The 20,015-nt window shown below is 39.6% G+C and overlaps 1 pseudogene; it reads right to left on the bottom strand.

The window, feature by feature from the left end:
• Nucleotides 1-4,756: 4,756 nt before the first annotated feature.
• LOC136571040 (SWI/SNF-related matrix-associated actin-dependent regulator of chromatin subfamily A member 5-like) lies at nt 4,757-19,684 on the bottom strand (annotated as a pseudogene).
• Between the last annotated feature and the right edge of the window lie 331 nt (nt 19,685-20,015).

Here is a 20,015-nt window from a genome sequence, read left to right on the forward strand (position 1 = left end):
TCCATCCTGGAAGTGCTTCCCAGATGGATCCTTGGAAGATTTATAGAAGCATGCTGAAGCAAAATACAAGCTAAACATATTTGGGGTGAGAGGACAAAAGAAGGAACTAAGACAATTATTCCAGCTGAGCCTCATCTAGTGTCACTTCTGGGTCTTAGGTAGATCTGGAGGAGCCCCATTTCTGCTGCAATCCTCTTCCTGCACGGCCTGACGTGGTGTTCTGTGGCTGCCTGGAAACTCTGCTCCTTCTGGGCTTTGACTGAAACACTGCACAGTGTGCAAGGCAGCAGAGACTCATCCCGAGACGTCTGAGTTATTCCTGTTCAGCTGGAAGCTGACATTCCTCTGACAGGCAGCTCCTACCTGCTCTATGCTCACAGCTTTTCAGTTTCCCATCTTAGGGACACAGAGCAGAGCAATGCTCTTTTCTTTTTCCTGGCTTTTGCTCTTTGTTGATTTGTGAAAACATCTCTCGGGATAGTTGATAACTTCTGGCTTTGTATTGCAGGCACAGTTTTTCTCCTGGTATCAGCTCCTTCAAAGCCTGAAAGATTAACTTTTTTTTCCCTCACTTGATAACTTCATGGAGGTCACCCTTCCTGCTACTCAATTAGATTGCATTTCTGCCATGTTGGATAGACAGGAATAGAAAGGAAAGAAAGCAGAAAGAGCCCCCAAACATGCCACTGTTTCCCATTTTTGGCACTTCACATTGCAAAGAAATCAATCAATTCCCGTAACTCCCATCGTGGCAACACCAAAAATCTGAGGCTCATCTAAGCTCCACTGAATGAGAATTAGAAACAGGGAGTTTAATTTTAATGCAATTTTAGGATTGAGACATAGGTTGAACTTAGATGAATCTGATTGTTTTCAAGTTCCCTGATGCATGAGCCTTGACTTTTCACGTGACACGAAAAGCTGTGATTGATCTTTGCTTCTTTATTTTGCCCTTCAGCCAATTAGGTACTATGAGCTCCAAATTCCAGAACTGCAGCTTTTTGCCTTAATTTAGGGTCAACAAAATTATGCTGCAGCCTCTGACTGTTTAGTAGAGGTTACTACATGAAATGAATGACACAAGTGCACAGGCAGAGTGAGATAAAGGCAAATCAAAACATTTTATCTACAACTTCTCCCCTTTTACAAATCACCTTGGAAGAATGCAAATCACCCTGCACTGCAGCTCACTTGTCTCTCAGCTTCTGCCCCATTAAACAGCGTTGTGTCCCTTGAAGTCTCTTCCAGTTCCTTCCTTCCAGTTCCTTCCTTCCTTCCTTCCTTCCAGTTCCTTCCTTCCAGTTCCTTCCTTCCAGTTCCTTCCTTCCTTCCTTCCTTCCTTCCTTCCTTCCTTCCTTCCTTCCTTCCTTCCTTCCTTCCTTCCTTCCTTCCTTCCTTCCTTCCTTCCTTCCTTCCTTCCTTCCTTCCTTCCTTCCTTCCTTCCTTCCTTCCTTCCTTCCTTCCTTCCTTCCTTCCTTCCTTCCTTCCTTCCTTCCTTCCCCCTGTGTCTGCTAGAACACCACTCTCCTGCTCCATCACTCTCCCTGCCAGACTCCTGCCTGCAGCTTTGGCAGAGCTCTGCTTTTTGCTGTAGCTCCTGTGATCTGTTTTGGTGCCCAGGGTGTCAGCTTGTTCTTGACAGGACAGATCTGATGGAAGTGAAGATCTCTGCTCCCTGAATTCCTCATGTAAACAACTCAAACTCTGCCTGTGGAGGGACTGGGAACCAGACCTTTCTTTCCTTTTTCCTTCACTGTGCACGAAGGAATGTGGGTGCTGACTCCCAGAGATGGGGAGAGAGGGACAGGTTTATATCTGAGCAAAGAAAAGTAAGGTGGGAGGAGGAGACTTTTCCTGTCTGACCGTGGCTGGACCCTGTGAGAGTGCTTGCTATCAAAACATTTCCATCTCCGATGAGTCTGAAATTATTCAGCCCCTGTGAGTGGCACAGGAAAAGGTCACGGGGATTATGCAGAGTAAGAGATTTTCTGGGCCCAGGATCATCAGATGGTTCAGGCTCAGCCCCTGTACAACACATGGGCAGTGACCCCACCCTGTGGCCCTGGAGTCCCTCAGAAATGGGCAATCAGACACTGCCTTTAGAGTGGTGTTTTGGGGATAAAATGTGCATTGTTACCTCATGCTGAACCAATTCAGAAAGTTTTGAAGATCCCTTCGTCTGTCTTGAGACAGTGAAATACTCCAGGGAATATGCAGGAACAACTTGAGGTGTTTAGGCCTTACTGAAAAGGAAGAGCCCTGGGAACCAGGAATGCTGATTGTTAAAAGGAGCACCAGGACTCACTGCAGAATTGATTTGTCCTTCCTGAGATCAGTCTTCAAGTGGTGACCCATCATCCTCAGGAGGACATCCTGCCCAAAGAGAGGGAAAAGGAAAAGGGATTTTTCTGAATGGCTACTCTAAGTTTTAACAAAAGCATGATCATATAAAAGGAGAAATACCAAGAGAGTAGGGAACTTTCTGGGGGGAAAAGAGATTGAGCATTCCAGGCCAGACACTGTCAGAACAGACTTGGCCACCAAGTTCAGCTGCAACTGCAGCAGTTGAATTTGCTGGATAGAACACTTGTACACCGAGGCTCCTTGACTTGGATTATTCTCAGTTGCAGACTGGATGCAGAATAACTCACCTAAAAATGAAAATAGTTCTTGATCTCGGTTTGATTCTGGCCCAGGGCAGGTGCTCACAGCCACTGAACTCACTCACTGATGGGAACTGTAATCAGGGAAACTTCTGGTAATGGCAGTATTGGACCAGAAATAATTTGGTTTTAATTAGTCCCTCATTTATCAGTCTAAAACTCAGTTGTCCTGTCAAGAACTTTATTTTACTTGCTGTAATGTTAGCAGATTGGTAGTTGCATATGTATGGTTGTGGGGTGCCCTCTAGTGAAGAGGAGAACTTTGCTTAAAAAGAACTGCACTATAAGGGCAATAATTTAGGATGAATTGTAACAGAAAATGAGACTAAAACTGAGCCTAAAACCCATGATAAACCAGTAGTGATAGTCATGGAACACACTGTTTTCACATACAAAAATAAATACACCTAAAGTTAGGCAATTCCTCTCCTGAGAGTTTTTGATAACAGCTTGGTAACAACTTGATTTAGTAATTTTAGATTGACTGGCATAAGGTGAAGGGTGTTAATCTGCTTTACCAGGATCTGAGATCTGTGGGTGGATCCAGTTCAGAATCTCTGTGACTCCTTCAGCTGCAACACGGAGGTGTTCCTCTGCCCTGGGCAGTGCCTAAGTACAGTCAGACCACCAGGAATAGGGATGGATGTCTGTTTGTTTGCTTGACAATAACATCAAAATACAGGCAAATACTTATGAAAAGGCAGGTTTTTTTTTCCAGATGACACTCGGAAAACACTTAAATAACCTACAAGCCAAATATTTTCATTGTTTTCCTTACTTATTGAAAGCAAACACATTTTCTCTAACTTGTAGAACACCACTTGGGAGAGTAAAGTTTAGTTCCTTTCACTTCCTGCATGTGGAACTTGACAATCATTACAAATGAAGTGCTGCTTAACTACATAATAAATCTTTCCCTTCTGTTTGCTCCTAAAGTTTTTATTTAGACTAATTTAAAACAAATGCTCATGGTTTCTTTTGGAGTTTTTTTGATAGTATTTGGTTGGCGTTTTTTTGGTGAAAATGGATGCTTTTAAAGGAAGGCTTCAGCATTAAAGCATTTTTCTTTAGGGTATGCTAAGTGCAAGCAGGTAAACTGATTTCTTCAAGGGCTGCCAGGACAATTCAATGTGTGAGATGCTGTGGCCTGGCTGTTAACACTGCTACACGTTATCATGTTGTTGGACTATTTGAAGAGCAAGTGTGATTACTCATCCTGTTTGCAGCAGGTTTGCAAACCAGTCACAGACAAACAGAAACTCATGTCTCGTGCCAGTAAGAACTGTGCTGCATCTGGGACTCCTCAGCAAAACAGACTTTTCATAATTTCTGTTTACACAAAGCTGCTGCCTTTTAGATTTGGGTTCTTACCAGGCCAAAACTGAGCAGAGCTTATGAGCATTCGCTCCATTTTGGTTTGTTTGTTTTCTTAGTAGATTCCAAAATTATGCTACGTTAGATGATGGCATCTCAGTCAGCAGATGCCAGATACAGCATCAGGAAGGGACAATGTAGGGATCACTCATGCATGGCACTGTTTGACTGGCTCAGGGCAGAATGAGAGTTGCAAACTACAACTGTGCACAGCTGGAGTCAGCACCAGTTCCTTTCACTCCAGTCACAACCGTCACTGCACTTACCACAGCTGAGTGTGTGAGAGAAGGGGTTGTTTCCCACATTTTCCTTGTTCTGTCCTGGTGGTTGTTTGCCAACAGACCCAATTCTGCCATGCTTAGGCCATTCTAATGAAGTGCAGACCTCAGCCTGACTCACCTACCTTTCTTCTGGCTCAGATGTTAAGCAAAAAGTGTTAACAGTTTTGTTCCAATCATTATTCTAAAAGTAAATAACCAGCCTTTCCACAAATTTCAAGGAACTGAATATATTGGTACCATAAGTTCAGTAAAGGTAAAGTCAGAGCCACAAAATTTCCAGAAATAGAGTTTGAGTGGCGGCTGGTACCAAGAAAACACCACTAAACAGTTCTGTTTATCATCATGTTCACAGCAACCCAAGATGAAACAAACTGGGGGATGACTAAATAACTATGCATTGAAGTGGAAACAGTAGTGAAAAAAAGGCCACAAGAAGCCTTATTAATAAATGAAGACAATTTATTACTTCAAGTGTTAATGGTAAAAAAAATTCAGCACAGCTGTTGCATTTAAAAAAGTGAAACTACAATTAAGTACTATGTTCTAGTTCAATAAACAGATGAACCCAATGTTCTTCAAAACAGTTAAGCATTATACAGTACATCTTATGAAGACCCGTAAATTAAAGAACTACTTCTTAAATTTAGAGATTAAAAAAATTCTGCATTCACAACTTTAGCTTCTTTTTTCTCCCACGCCCATCAGGAGTGCCATCCATTTTGCGCTTCTGTGCCTGCAAGGTAAGATTTTATACTAAGTTGTTGTCATACAGAAAGGCTGTGAGCAAGCAATGTGTTTCAAAACAAAGCAGATGGAGAAGATCAACACCCTGGCAGCTTTAAAATATGATCAATTGCAAATGTGGCATTTAGCAAATATGCACATCTTTTCTGTTGTTTTTCATGCTCCAAATCTGGAAGAAAGTGTATAAAAAACAAGTAAGGATGGTATAAAGCTTCCTATTATGAAAAGGTATTTCTAAATACCCATTTAAATATTCTGTGAACACGTCTAAGAAACTTAATATTCCATCACTATTAACCTTACTGATTTCTGCACATCTGTCAACTAAGTTGTGCTTCTAAGTTTTTGCTTCAACAGCTCTAGGCAACAACCTGAACAAATGGAGGTAGGAAAATACATAAAGGTGATATTTTATTTACAAAATAGGCCTATTTGCATATTAGGAATACTTTGAATTTAGTCAGCAAAGAGCGCTGTCAAGCATTTGTGCTATTTTCCCAAATCTAGCTCTACAGGCCCATTTGTAAATAGATCTGTGGATGATTTAGCAGATTCTATAAATCAAAATGCCAAATACATCCCTGATGTACTTACCAGGGTAAATCTATACAGTGTACCAACCCAGTGATCCAAAACCTAACAAGTTTATCTGCTCCAAAGCATGTGAGCTACACTTAAGAACCTTTTTTCTTCTATTTGACATCCTCAACTGGACTAGATGAACACTGACATGAACTTTAGGCAGCTTTTAACATTGCTCTCTAAGTTGCTGGTTTCAAATAACTTTAGATATCACTTGTCCTAGACACTTGGAAAAACGCTGTTTTCAAGTGAGCTTTTTCACAGAAATGCCTTTTTAAATCTTACTGAAGATGGTTTTGGTCCACGTTTCTTCTTTTCTGCCTTTTCCTTTTCTTCCAGTTCCATGTTTTCTCTTTCAATGAGTGTGATTAAAGTATTACACCTCCTTTGTAGCTCCTGCATTACACAACATATTCAATCAGTACCTTAGGCAGCCACTTAATGTAAAAATCCTCTTAGAATATTAAAAATGCTGGTGAGTAGGTAAGTAGTTTGCTGGATCTTGTCAGAATAACAAAGAAACAATTAAATGTTTCATGCTACTTACTTCCTGGCTGGCTTCACAGGGATGGATTTGATTGCAGATGTTTGCTTTGTAAAAGACATTTATATTTAACTCAAATTGGAAAAGCATACCTTAGAATTTTGAACTTCTCCTCCCATTTGCCACGGCTACATTTGACACCCGTACAGTTGTCAGAAAGTTATTAAGAGGTAAAACCTTGTTCCCATGCACCTACCTCAGTATTTCAGCAGCAATTTAATTAACTTAATTTAATATTGTGATAGGCATTCATGAACAAAAAGGAGCTATATATATATATATATGTAGATATATATATATATATATACACCATTGCAGTTCTGGACTTGAGAAACCAGTCAAATCTGAATTGCGGCGAGTTTCGGATACATTGTCTTAATTCATCATAGACATTTTCAAATCCTAGTTTGTGAAGCATACAGATTAGGAAGCGATCCTCCTCTTCGGTGTAATTCTTCCCTTTATTAGTACCATAGGATATTCTTAGTTGGTGGAAAGGGGCTTTATATCTCCCAATCTGAACAAAACAAGTAAGACCACATAAAGCTAAGAAATAGGTCAGAATTAGCATGGAAGTCTTTTGTATAAAAGCATTAAATCACATGAAGACAGAAAACTATAACTTTAAGCATCTCCCATGCTAAGTCTTCACAAGAAAATGACTTTAGGTTCAGAACAGTGCATTTATCAAAGCTATCTAAACAGGCAAATTCTGGTTTCGACAATAGACAGCTTTGTCATCTTCTGACTAATGGCAGGCTTTCACTACACTTAAAAACAGGCAAGACTGGTCAGGATTCAAGTGGCAACGATCCTTTTGGACAAAAATCTTCAGGAACCGGTAAAGTCAGAGTAAGAGTAAAAAGGTACATGACAGCTGGCACGTGGTTTGGCTGCCTTCTGGTTTATTGACTCTGACACTTCTTCCCTAGAAGACAACTAACTCAGCAAACCTGAAGTGGGGAGAAAATTGCGACAAAGTGTCTTAATTAACTATAAATCTCTTCACTACCAACTACTTGGTGAAACACAAAGAACAAAAGCTTCCTCTGTTGGATTAGTCTTTTTTAAGTGCTCTCTAATCTCATGTTTCTAACTCCCTCTGTCTTCTGCCATCTCTACCTGTTTCTACTTTACTCCAATTCTCTCCACCTGTTTTCCTATGTTTCTCTCTCCCCCACTGCTCTACCCACCTACCTCTCTCCCTTCTCTTCCTCCATTTCTCTCTCTCCATCCCTCTCCATTTTTCTCTCCATCCCTCTATCTCCCCCATTTCTCCCTCTCTCCATCCCCCTCTCTCCATTTCTCTCTCTCTCTCTTAATTTCAGTTCCATGTGTCCAGAAGGAACTGTGCTCCTCCCAAAGCCTGTACTATGTGGAGTTACACAGCACTCTGAACTGTGTGCTGTAATACAGAAGACTGTTACAAACACCAGGGTAGACCATAGCTAAGGGTGTCATCACAGCACTTCCGTGGGATGGAAAAGCCATAGGAAGAAATTGCTGAGTGTTAAGCAAAGAGGCCACTGTCATGCCCAAGATGTCTTCATACATCAGCAGCACTGGCCAGACAGGGGTCATGCATCTCCCCTCACTGGCACCAGGAAAAAAAAAAAGAAACTGAGCAAACCCACCTTTGTATCGAGAGCCTTTTTTATGCTGATTCGTCTCTGAATTCTAGCTTCTCCTCTTTCAATCTGAGCCATGATCTTCTCTATGTCTTGGAGTTCATTGCATCTTTCCCAGAACACAGCTAAGAAAAGAACAACTTCTTAGTATCTTATCATGCATTGTAAAAGTCAGAGGTTTAACCTTAAAAAAAGGATGTTAGCTGTTCCTTCCTTTTACCAGAGCTTACTGCTGTGTGACAACAGACACGCCTTGAGCTGGTAAGAAACCTTCCCTTCCAGCTACCATGTGCTGCAGTAGTAAAAATGCTGTTTTGAAGAGGGTAGATATAGGAATCTTCAGTTTAAGTGAGGTACAATACAGGCCAGTAAGACTTTTGTGTTTCAGTCTCCTCAAAGAAAACAAAGCTTCTTCAAATGAAAACGGATGTAACAGAATACAGTTTTATCAAGAGAAGCAAGAGGGCAACTGAGTGCCCAAAGACAAGCAAGTGCCTGAAAGACCATTAGGTGTTTAAATAAGGGGTTTTTGTACAAGATTTTTTCACATTTTCAACTTGCTCTATACCTCTAGAAATGTAGTGCCAGGACTTTGCAGCTGCACTACAGTGGAAAAAAAATCTCTTCTAATGCGAGGTTAAGACTCAGGTTACCAGTGGTGGCTGTAGGTTCAATCGTGATGTATCTACTGTGTTCTGCTCTCGAGGAGCAGGTAAAGGTTAACTTCTCATTAATGAATACAAGGAAAAGGGAAATCTCTTCAGCTAAGCAGTGTTTCTCAGCATTTCCCTTTGCAAAAATTAACAAGAACTGAAGACAGTGCTACCCAGTTAGATTCAGGATATAGTGAAATGGCTCAGCAGGAGTTTATGTGTGCATTTTAGTACAGCCTTAGTTGTGCAGGGGGTAATGATGGTAAAAAACAGAGCAGCAGATCCAAAATACATCAATATAATTCTACCCCAAAAATCTTAAAACAGCAGTGTAAGAAATTGTCAGCTGTAGGATGTTACCATGTTCTCAGGCAGTTCAAATGAGCCAAGCAGAGTTAGATGATCTCAGAGCTGAGTACAGAATTAAGTTACCTGAATACTCAATGACTTCCTCTGGGGTTTTTCCTTCGACTTCTCGTGCTATATTTTCAATGTCATCACAGCCCCATTTCTCATTGGCTTTGATGAACTGGTTGAAATCTCTCTTATTCCAGTTAGTGAAGCCCTATACAGCAATCAAGAGGAAACATTGCACAGAGGTTCAGGATTTGTCCATCTCCGAATTTGATTCAACTGGTTTCTTGAAATTGCCTGTAACACTTCCATCATTCCACAGTGTTAAACCTTTTCTTTCTCTGCAGTTTAATTTAGTAGAACTCTTTTTATGCTGCAGTCACTGTAGTCTCCCTATTTAAATACTGCAAAATGACTAGCACTACTTCTTTATTTACCTAGTAATTTCTGGTAAGTTTTCAGCTGAAAAATTAATCCCTCCTCCTAATAGTCTCTCTGTGGGATTACTTTCTAAGAAAAAAAAATTGCTCAAGTGAAAGTAGTGTAATGGCTTTTGTTTTGTCAAAAAGGCCCCCCAAGTGCCTCACAGACACCCTCAGCCATTGCATCATTGCAGTGACCACTGCATGGTCACTCTCCCTCAGAAGGACTAAAGCCATCTCGTGATGCTGATTTTCAGCAGAGACACAAGTAGCACTGCTGAAGTCATGAGCCAAAGTAGGTTCATTTCATATTACCAGTAGCTTTTACAAGTAGTGGGAAGTAGCAAGTTCTGCCAGCCATGTTGTGATTTAGCCACAGCTTACTGGACTGTATTGATTCCTGACCTCTGTGATTCTGGTGTCTCCACAGTGAGCTGTTCCAGCTCATTACTACGCAAGCAAGAAATCCTGTCCTGTAATTCCGATCCCCTGCCAAAATACAATGTGTAAATAAAATATCCAAATAAGGCATATCAAGCATTCACCTGGTTTTAAATTATTTAAATATACAGGCTTCCTAATTATATACCTATTCAGCTCACACCCTCTTTCAGTGAGGGGAACTATCCACTACCAGATGTGGTTTAGGAAAATTGACTGTTCAGACTCCAAGATTCACTTCCATATGGGTGTGAAAGTGAGGCAGAATATGTGCATTAAATAATGTGGAATGCAGCACACCCAGCTCTGCAGCCATTCTGCAAGGTCTCATGGAAAGACATCACAGTCTATAGTGAATGCCAGACTAGGATTCAGGAGAATCCTTGGTGCACATTCCTCAAAGATATCCTATGACATAGGCCTATGACAAACCTAATGCTAGAAACTCTTTTCAGTCAGAACCAAACTTTGCAGATGTGGTAACTACGGCACAGTGACCAAGAAATGTTCCCATAATGCTGTGAAACACAAAACAAGCTTTGGCTGATTTCAGTCTCACTGAAGACCCAACAATACCTGGGTTAGAAGTTTCTCTTTTTCTTCCAGTTCTTCATCATTAAGAGGTTCAGCCTCATCAATCTTAAGCTGCTCTTCCTTTTGTGCTTGGGCTGCATTTGGGAGATCAGGATTACGAGGTACCTGAAAGGTTTTGCACTTCGTAAAACTGAATTAATTTTTCACAGATAATTACTAATTGTCACCTTTCTGTTAATATAACCTAATAGCTTCTACAGCTGAACATGATTTTATTTCATTTAAATTACTGTGAAAGGCTGGAAAAGTACATATTCTCCTACTGTTGCATTAAACTGCTCCATTGCAAGAATTTAGGGAATAACACAGAAGGAACTGGACCTTAAAGATCACCTCTTTTCCAAGCCCCTGCTATGGGCAGGGCCACCTTCTGCTTAGACAAGGATGCTCAAAGGCTCATCCAACGTGGCCTTGAACACTTCCAAGCAAGTGGAATGTGGGTCATCCACAGCTTCTCTGGGCAAATTGTGCCAGTGCCTCACCACACTCACAGTGAAGAATTTCCTTCCAATATCCAACCTAAACTTGCCCTCTGTCAGTTTAAAGCTGCTCCCTTGTAAAAAGTCCCTTTTCAGCTTCCCTGCAAGCCCCCTCTAGGTACTGAAAGGCTGCAATCAGGTTGCTCCAGAGCCTTTGCTTCTCCAGACTGAACAATCCCAACTCTCAGCCTTTGCTCTTAAGAGAGGTGCTCCATCCCTCTGGTCAAGGAAATTCTTCAGTTACCTTGCAATTGTTTTCCTGTAGTAGAGAATCTCTTTTTCCAATAGTTCAACAGGCGAGGAGGAAAGAACTGGAAGTCCTGTACATTTGGCTGTTTTGGAGGCCGTGGAGCCTGAAACACAAAGTTTGCATTTGCTCCCTTTCACATACAGAATCTGCTTGCTTGTAAGAAGTAATTTAAGTTTATGAGCAAACAAAAAGCATTATTGTTACAAAAATGCACTGTCTTAACTTGGGGGGAAAAAAGTCACACCATGCAAGACACACCAACCACCACAAAGAATTCTAAAAGTAAAAGAGCAGTGAGAGAAGGGGAAGAGAGGTCTTTTGGGAGGAGGTGGCTGGTGAAAAAGTCACACGTGTTTAAAGCATTAATCTTGCACAGGAAAATTTACAGCTGCTTAAATAAGAACTAGAAAAAACTTGATCTTAGCCTCCCTAACGTCTTACAAGTTTCATACTGTTCTTATTTTTTCTCACAGAAGTTTGTCTCAAGTCTTTTGGAAATTTTTTCTAAATTTAGATAGTCCCTCCACTTTATAAAAGTGAACAGAGCAGTTTTTATGACTCAAGACCTATTTGTTGCTTAGAGCTTTAGCCATTTACCATACATATTGAAAAAATTTACTTCTTTTGATTAGTCAACTCACCTTGGGTGCTTTTGGTTCACTGACTCGAAGAGCCTCTCTGAAGTAAGCATCCACAGCATAATTGGCTTTTCTTTCTCTTTTAGGTGGTTCAATCCACTCTGTAAATGCCAACTATAAAAACAAAACCCATCACCCCCAAAACCAAAAATTAAGTCTTGCAAGATCATGAGACCAGCTACAAGTTTTATGTAAAATTAGATCTACATCTACTTCATTATAAGTGTTATAAGTGTTATTTAAACTATTTTCATAGATGACACTGTATTTTACCCAATACCTCTTAAATAAGTATGACTAAAACATGCAATTCAGTGCATTCCTCCAAAAGAAACTTAAAACATTACCTTCTGTTTTTCTCTGTAGTCTTCCCCTTCAAAATTATACACGCTAGATTCAGTATCCATAGTAAAATTCCTAAGGGAGCTTTCACCCATCTTTGAAAGTTTTTCGTTCATTTCCGCAGTCTTGGACAGGGGATACAGAAAAGAATAGCAGCCATTTGGATGGTACTTCATTATTTAACATCTCATTCCCAGATAGAACGGGAGCCATTTTGGAAGGCACGTCATTATTAAACACCTCATTCCAGAAAGGAGCCACTCTGAAAGGTACTTCATTTTAAAACATCCCATTGCCAGAAAGAAGAGGAGCCATTCTAGAAGGTACTTGACTATAACACATCTTATTGACAACATCAGAAAAAACAGACACGATTGAGTAACACAAAAACCCTCTACAGCAAAAACCCCTTTTCTCTCCAGCTTGGAACCAAGTTATCATCCAGAGACTCACTATCTTGCCATCACATTTAAATCTACAGGTGAGCTTCCCCTTTTCAAACCTTCTCACCTTCTTTGCCCCTCTTTCCAAAATGTGATCAATATCTTCATCTGTAATCTCACTATCCTTTGAAGCAAACACGTGTGTTGCTCCATGTCTGATCATTTACAGCATTTCATCCTTTCCAAGTTTATTCAGGTTTTGATCCACCAATCTTCCTAAAGATAAAAATGCTTGAGGATAGCAACTCACTAAAGAGTTTATGTTATGGAAGGAGCAATACAGGATTTTCTCCCACTTATATTTCCACATACAAACTACATATTACTGATTCCAAGCAAGTCAACTAAGGTTACCTTACTTTTCTCTGTCTATTAGAAAAAGGAAAGGCATTCATTTAAATTTAAAGTGAAAGAAGAAACTGAGTGCTTTAAAAAGTCAAATCTGACTATATCCCACTAGGCAGGTAAGCAAAAAGTTAGTGAGGAAATGCCTACTCCTACAGTAAAACAAATTTCCAAGTGGATGAGGCCTTTGCACATGAACTCCCTTCAGAGCTCAGATGAGGCAAAAGCAACACTCCCACTGGTTCTTACTGGCTGATTGCACCATGATTTACAATGGGAGAAGAAGGGAATTTCATCCTAGATCCGAAGTGCCTTCCTATACTTGCCTTGCTGGATGACTATGGAATCCAGGCGCAGTTTCATTTCTGCACGCTCCACTATCCTTTCCTCCACGGTATTGTCTGTAATAAACCTGAACACACGGACAGTCTTGGTCTGCCCAATTCTGTGCGCTCGATCCTGCCCAAAACAGTAACAAAAAATTCAGCACTTGCCTTCCAGCATGACTACATAATGAGGTTTAAGATTTTCATTATTTACAGCACACAAATTTACAAAACACAACAGCACAGGTTACTTAAATGTTTACAGCCATCCATGGCTACCCAAGATATTACATTTTTATCTACATTGCAGGTTTGGGGTTTTTTTTTCAATAACACTGACAGTGAGTGTGTCTCTATGTGTCATAGCTAAAAACCAGCAGGATTTGGGGTTTTTCATTAAATCGCACAGAGGAGAAGATTTGGATGCTTCTGACCTTAAGCAACCTTCTGTAGAATCAAAGCATGAAGAAATCATCTCTCTGCTGACCAAAAGCTGCCTTTCTCAAAATCCTTCAGTAGTGCCATGAATAGTTCAAGAAAAATACAATACCCTGCCTCTCCTGACTAGTGAAACATGAACCACTGTGAGAATCAGTATTCTCAACACACACCTGTAGTGGTAGCTGGTACTGCCTCATTTGAGCTATTAGACACCAGTTCCATCATTCTTTTGAAGTGATTTTTGCTAGAGTCCTTGAGACCCACAGGTTAACTGAAATAATTTAAGACATTTCCAAGACTTGTCTCTGAAAGGCCTCATTTGTCAAAAAAAAAAAAAACCAACAAAAAAAACCCAACCAAAAATCCAAAAATCCACTGGCAGTTTTTAGACAGCTTTGCTTTCTTAGGTGGTCACTAATGTCCTTGACATGTATCCAGGATGGAGATGCATCCACATGTACTTAAAAAAACCCCTAAGGATAGTCGCTAAAATGAGATCCTTTCATTACCATCACCATAAAAGCAGTTTTTGAAAACTTTAATTCAACTTTTCTTTATCTCATTTTCAAGATCGCAGGAAAAACAGTGAAAACACATTCACCTCCACTCCCCACAACAGCTTTATAGTTTTGGGATTAACAACCTAGATTTAATTCATTTCTGCTTACTCAAGTAGGCTATTTGCATTAAACAATACTATGAGGTGTAGCACACACCCAGCATTTCCCACTACATAAAACACTGTATAACCCAAATGTGACTGAGGACTACTGGTTCCACACAGTGGAAGCTGCACTTGAACTGAAAATTAGTCTTACAAATCCTGCTCCTGTGCTAAAATGGGAAAATACCAATTTATTTTGGAAGTACACATTTCTAGCAAAGTACTGTGAGAAAAAGAAAAACAAAACCCCATAATTTCCATCTGGAATCTTACCATAGCCTGGAGATCTACTTGTGGATTCCAGTCTGAATCATAGAGAATTACAACATCAGCAGTAGCCAGATTGATTCCAAGACCTCCGGCTCGTGTACTCAACATGAACACAAATTTTGAGCTGTCAGGATCGTTGAATGCATTAATGGAAGCCTAAATAAATGAAAAGAATGTATCAGTTAAACAAAATGTTTTACAAGTAGTATTTTTACATAAATACAATCCCTGAAGTTGTAAATACCTGTCGCTCATTGTGAGGAGTTTGTCCATCCAGTCTGCAATATTCGTAATTTCTCCACATACAGTAATCTTCCAAAATATCTAGAACTCTTGTCATCTGACTGAAGATTAGAACCCTTGAGCCTGTTTGGGTAAAAAGGTTTCTTATGCTTTCACCAAAATACAAGATTAAACAAACTCTCCAAGTCTGCACTACCAGAAAAGGAAGGAGGGCAATTCCATGTACTAAGAAGAAAAGTCGTTTGAATTTCAGACCCAAACTACAATGCAGGGCTGCAGCTGCTGCTGCCACAGCACATCCATGCCATAGGACACCTTTGTCTTACCCTGATATGTCACTGTCTAATTAATGGCTGGCTTCTCCTTTTCATTTTGTGTTGTACTCCTCAAGAAAAAGTTCCCAGACATGGCAGAGTAAGATGGTAACACAAACATAAAAACATCATCAAGTATAAATAATAAAATTTTGAAGTATTTGATTGTTTTGGATTTAAGATCTCTAGAAATAAAGTGAATTCTTCTTAAGTACTTGTCAGTTTACTTACCTGCCAAGAACAACTTAAATTTAAAAAAAAAGGTTCAGTACTTTATGCATATACACTCAACCATTTCCAGTCTACTGGAGAAATTTAAGTAAAACACAGGATATAACAAAGTTTCTACTTCCTTTTGTCCTTTGGACTCAAGGGTTAATACTGAACTCTCTTGTTTAAGATGCTAATTTGATTTGAGACCAGTCCAGTATTAATTACAACACCTCATCAATAAACCTGATATCAGGAAGAAACCAAGATCAAAAAAGCACAGTAACCACTGAATTGCTTGGGTTTTAGTCTTGAGTTATACAGTCACAGCTGCCTGGATGATACCTAGATAGAAAGTACAGTTTACTTCTATACTACAGAAGGTTGAGGTTTGGACGTGGTTTTGTTTTTCTGCAAAGTGTCCCCACTCACAAACCTGCATCCAACTTCTTCAGCAAAGTTACTACTGTAAGCATACTCAAAAAATAGTGAGCTAAAAATTTATTCCAGTGTCAAAAACTCTGTTGCAAGTGACCTTTACAGTAACCCATTTCAAAGCTCAAATAACTTTAAAACAACTCATGAGTTCCCCCATGTCTGAGTGTTTATAGAATACACAGAAAAACCTCAGGTACCGTTCAAAATCACATCCAGCAAGAAAGACCAACGTTTCACACAGGATTTGACTTGAACTATGTATGAGGACTCTGAATCTGAAATGGTCCTTCATGGCAAATCAAAGGTGTAGCTAAAATACTACATAATTATATTTCAGATAGCTAAGAAAACTATGAAAGAAAATCTAAAGCCCCAATCAAATGATGTTTTTATGGTGTGAACTTAGCTGGGATGAAAAAATGGGAAAAAAAAAGAAATCAAAACACTTCAGCACAAAAAGCCATAATGGACTATTGATCCAAGCTGGTATCATACTAGAAACCAACAGTAATCCTGGCTAAAGTCTGCTGGGTTTTGCTCAGAATACACAAAAACGTTACTGAACCAAAAAACTCTCAAAACCCCAGAAAGGAGATGCATACCTTGTTCTTTCAACTTAGGTAGCAATTTGTCTAGAACTACCATTTTGCCACTGTTAGTGACCAAATGCATGTCTGTTGTGTAAGGTGGGCCAGGCTCTGCTCCATCAAAGAGGTACGGGTGATTGCAGCATTTCCGCAGCTGCATCAGGATGTTCAGCAGTCTCATCTTGTCCAGCTTCCCAGCTGAGTTCAGGATATCTATATCCTTCATCAGGATTCGGGTATACCTACAGCAGGGAAAGAACAAAACCCTTCTGTTCACTCTCAAATGAAGTCTAAAAAGAAGCTGGGGGATGATTTACAAGCTGCATCTTTCGCTGGTGCAGGGGGAGGAGGAGGAAAGGTTTGAATACATGTAAGCCAGGAAAAGCCTGTGGGAGACAGAACCTGCCCTCAGCATCATGGCAGCCATGGGACATGGTTTGGGTGTCATTCTTCTGCCTCTGGGCAAGTCAGAAATGTAGCACAGACTCACAGAATTGATTGGGTTGGAAGAGAACTCTGAGATCATCAGTTCCAACCTTAGGCTAAACACCACCATCCACTGGGTGCCACGTCCAGCTGTTTCCTAAATACCTCCAGAGATGGTGAATCCACCACCTGTCTGAGCAGCCTATTCCAATGCTTGACAACCCTTTCCATTAAGAGATTCCTCCTGATGTTTGACCTGAACCTCCCTTGGTGTAGTTTGAGGCCATTTCTTCTTGTTCTGTTGCCTGGGAGAAGAGGCTGATGACCCCCTCGGCTGCACCCTCCCATCCAGGAGTTGTGCAGAGCAAAAAGGTTCCTCCTGAACCTCCTCTCCTTTGAGCAAGAAGTTAAGCAAGCTTTCCTAAGTCTTTAGGCTACAAATACTGTCTAAAGCTCACCCTACCCTTCATTTAATCAGGTAAATCTCCCTGACATGCATGGTTCTGTCATAGCAGTGTCAGAAAGAAACAGGTATAAACTGGGAGTATACCAGAGAGAATAAATTGAGTTCTACACAACCTCCAAGTCACAGACAGCACATTCCTTCTGAGCCTGAACCACAGCCCAGTCAAGCACATGCATTAATTACCATTCTCGCTGCATTTTGCTGAGGCCCACATAAATTTTAACTTCCTTCTTTGGAGGCAAGCTTTTCTCCACATCAGCCTTGATACGACGGAGAAGGAATGGTCGTAGCACCTGAAAGAGGTTCATCATTAAATGCATTTTGGAAACTGAAACACTGATCAGGTCAATAGATGAATCAAAGAGCAGATATTCTCTATCACAGATACATGATCTAGTGTTAGACAATCTGAAAAAAAAAAGCGCAACCTATATGGAGAAATTATTTGCTATACATAGGATATACATGTGCTTTATTTGAAAGACTCAAAGATTAGGTCAAAATGATCTTTGACATGGTTCTGTGTCCTTGGACTTAATTTTGCTTGACTGAAAAGTTGTGGAATAATCTCTCTCATCCTAATAGTCTATCATAGGAAGCATGAGAAGAACTGTTTGGGATTTAACTTAGGTAAATGTAACCCTTGTATTAAAGGCAAAAGGACTCACCATATGAAGGCGCTCCACCAGTTTTTGATCCCCTAGACAGTTGTTGGTATCAAACCACGAATCAAAAGCCTGTATCAACAAAATCATTGGTTTATAAGAGGCTTCCTTTCAAGGTACAATAGCATCACAATGGTGAACAAATACAACTCTCATATGGTCAGGAAGTAAAAGAACAAATTACCTTATTTGGCCTATTTTATGAAAAGCTTTATAACAAACATTTCCAACTCAATCTATCACTTATCAGTAACTGACACCACTAACTATACATATCCAGGTCTACTTTCAAATTGGGAAAACCAGCAAAATTAATTTGATTCAGAAACAAAAGACTTACTTCAGCTGAGTTAAAGACATCTGGCAAAAGGAAGTTGAGAAGTGCCCAGAGTTCATGTAAATTGTTCTGAAGTGGAGTTCCAGTTAATAGCAGTCGGTTGGTAGTCTTGAATTCCCTTACAATTTCTGATAACTGAAGGACAGTGAGACATGACCAAATATCACACACATATATATAAACATTACTAGTCCCTACACCACCACCTAAATAACCCACACAGATCTCTTGCTTAGTGTAAAATAAATTACCTTTGATTTTTCATTTTTAATCCTGTGGGCCTCATCTATAACAAGGTATCTCCAGTTGAACTTTTTGAATACTGACTTCTCTTTGATAAGCATTTCATATGATGTTACACAGACATCCCATTCTCCAGGCAGCAACACATCTCTCACAAAGGCAGCCTAGGTAACAAGGTGACAGCTGGTTACTGAGGCTTTGTCAAATTTAAAGGGAGTTAAGTTCCACTTTTTCCACAGGGAGAAGTCTAAGTACATGATATGATGTCCTCTGCCCTATGCAGGTCCATGATGCTCAATAAATAAGGGGAATTTCCTCAGTCAGAGACATAAAATCAGAGTGTTGCACCTATGCAAGGAGCAAATGATGTTTTGAAAAATGGGGCTCTTATACTGTATTATGTATAACACTTCTCCCCATCGCCGTTCATCCATCCAGATAAAATGGAACCTCTTTCCTCTTCAAATGTCAAATATGTAATAGATATTTGGAAATGGAAAGGATACCTTAGGGTACATGCTAATGTACTTCCTTCAATTAGGTTTTATGATTATGACCTTTATTCCAACAATAATTTAATATTTTAATTAAATTTGCAACCATTTTCATTGCTGCAAGATGTCCTTCATCTCCCTCTACTGTAATTTAATGGAGTGGTTTTCAATCACAATCAGCAATATCTAACAAGAAATTTTAATACCTCTTTTCAGGGATCTAAAATGGATCTTTCATGTTTTAAAACAAACTTCATACCAGTGCTATGGCAAGGAATAATTCCCACCTCTACTGTAAGCAAATAATACACATTTTCCATTTTGGCAACCAGATGTGGAATATTAAATGTTAGTTACAAAAAGAAAATGAAAAGACTTAAACTCCTTTAAGTAAGAATGAGGAAAGTTGAAAAAATTAAAAATTAAACTAATAATCGCACCTTGGTAAAGAATATCCATTGGTAATTACAATGTCTCTTGACTTATGACATGTTTCTGACTAAACATCAAAATCTGGATGCAGGTTACTGGGTTCAGGCTTCATATATCTTTAATATCTCTGATTTTCAAGAATCCACTTGCTCAGAAAATATCCATTACATTTGAAATAATAATCATATTTGAACACCTTTTGACAATATTGTGATCTGCCCAGCCACAGACATTCAAAGGAGTGACTTACACAAAGCAAAAGATTTCTGGAAATAGGTTACAGCAGAATATTACTTGTGCACTTACCAAAAATGCCAAAAATGTTGAAAATAGCATTTATTCTTTTGAAAACATCAGTCTAGCATTTATTCTTTGCAGCAATTTCTGCCCAAATCCAGTCTTCTTGTTTCTGTACAGATGATTTCTTTTCAACCAGGGTTATGTTGCCTACAATAACAGCAACAAGGATGTTCAGGAAAGGGGAAAAAACACCAGAAAAAATGTACAGAATATTTAATTTGCAAGAAGAAAATAAACTACTGCTTTGCATTCTTTATGTAACAGCAGCAACTCTGCACACATTTGCACAGAAGGGGGAAGCACAGCAGCAGAAACAGGAAAACAGTTAATATTAACACATCACCTTAGAAAAATAAAAAAATAGACAGTATTTTCCTCTTTC

This window comes from Molothrus aeneus, unplaced genomic scaffold, assembly GCF_037042795.1.
Source record: "Molothrus aeneus isolate 106 unplaced genomic scaffold, BPBGC_Maene_1.0 scaffold_53, whole genome shotgun sequence".
Taxonomy (NCBI): domain Eukaryota; kingdom Metazoa; phylum Chordata; class Aves; order Passeriformes; family Icteridae; genus Molothrus; species Molothrus aeneus.